Source organism: Corylus avellana, chromosome ca1 (assembly GCF_901000735.1).
Source record: "Corylus avellana chromosome ca1, CavTom2PMs-1.0".
Taxonomy (NCBI): domain Eukaryota; kingdom Viridiplantae; phylum Streptophyta; class Magnoliopsida; order Fagales; family Betulaceae; genus Corylus; species Corylus avellana.
In genome coordinates, this window is record NC_081541.1 from 33,622,099 (window position 1) to 33,624,010 (window position 1,912).

Below are 1,912 nucleotides of genomic sequence, written 5' to 3' on the forward strand. Positions count from 1 at the left end.
GAGATAAATATCTTGTCCAATCTTGCCACCATGTGAGAGTTGACGTAAGTTCAAAACTAGCATGAATTGCTTCTATATTAGAGCCACAGAAAACTCTTTAATCTCATTCACTTCTATAGCAACGAACCTAGCATGAATGGCAAGAAATAAAGCAGCTTACGAATTAATATGGATTCATGCCCTAATTTCCATCAAAGTGTCAAAAAAAAATACTGGGTTTGGAAACCATCTGATCTCATGATCAGGGTGACTCCTTAGTTAAATTTAGGAGATCAAACTCATTATTGCAACCACAACATGATCCATTCTTTGGTTTTTCTCCAAAATCAAGACAATTTGAGTGTTTCAAGTCTTAAATATGCACATGTAAGTCATGTACATTTGTTTTGGGTTTGTGTGTTTTTTTTTTTTTGGGTAATGATGGCTTAGGGCGACTTGAGCATTTCAAGTCAATATATATATACTCTTTCTTTCATATATATATATATATATATATATATATATATATATAAGGGGTTAAATTTCATATAATGGGTTAAATTAACTATGGTTGGGTAAACCAAAAAGGAAATTAAAACATTCAACACACAATCAGTCAATCACAAAGAGCCGCCACTGACCCGCTTGACTCCAACTCCATTTTGAAATTTAGTTAAAATCATTATAAACCACCTACTCTCTGGGCAGCTCCTCACCTGTCATTCTCTCTTTCTCGTCTCATTTCTCACTCTTCCCCGCTTCTTTTTAATTTTCTTAGGCCTCCATTTCCAACGGAAAAGGCAAAACAATGCAATTGAAAACCCTAATAGCTTGCCCTTCTCACACCGTCTCTTCCAAAACCCCACTCAAAGGCCACTCTCTCTTTTCCCTCGCTTTCACCCCCCACTTTTCCCTTCAAATTAAAAAAAAATAAAATAAAAATTAGAGATATTTTGGTCTTTTTAGGGGTAAATCAGGAAAGTTAATGGCTAAATACGATGGAGAGGTTCAAATTGACTGCAATTAAAAGTTCAGGTGTCTAAATTGAGAAGTTTTGAAGTTTGGGGGCTTCTCAAATTGATTGGTAATTCAGGGTCTAAAGTAAAATTATCCTTTTTTTTTTTAATATAAATAATTTAATCTCATTCAAAAGGGTATAAGGCTGCAATCCTAGTACATGAATTATACAAGAAAAATCTCTATTAGAAAAAAAAAAAAAAAAAAAAAAATAGCTATCAGGCTACCATTATTGAAACAGTTATATTGTTTCTTGAGCAATTTTCTACATTAAGGCAACCGTTGTATTTCGGCCTGTGCAAAAAGTTGGAGGCTTTGGTATAGGTAAAGGCCCATATTCATTGCTAATAAATGAGACTACCTCAACCATGGTAGGCCGTTCAATGGAGCTTTTTTGTACACAAAGAAGCCCGATGTTAATGAATCTTGATAGAATAGAAGTAGAGGAAGGATTTCCTGTTGTTGGATCCGTCAACTCCAAACTTCGACCATTTCTCCACAACTCCCAAACCAGTTTTCGTTAGTAAATATTTGTTTAAATAAGAAGCATTTCAATTTGTAAGACTAAGGTAAAACATAAAGAAATTGACAGGGTATAAAAAGCTACTCACATAACTAAGAAGATTGAGTGAATCACTGTTAGAGAAGTCAGTATTCTTCCGGCCCCTCACAATCTCTAGTAGCAATACTCCAAAGCTAAACACATCAGATTTTATTGAGTATAAACCCTTGATAGCATATTCGGGAGACATGTACCCACTGGATTCCAAAATTTGGTACATAACTCTTTTAGTAGCTTGCTAAAAGAATTTAATTGGCAATTGCAAATATCATATGTAAAACAGGTTGCTTACTTACTAAGTTCCAACAATTCGTTTTGTGTTTGCTTGTGTTTCATTGCCTCCATCTATTCTAG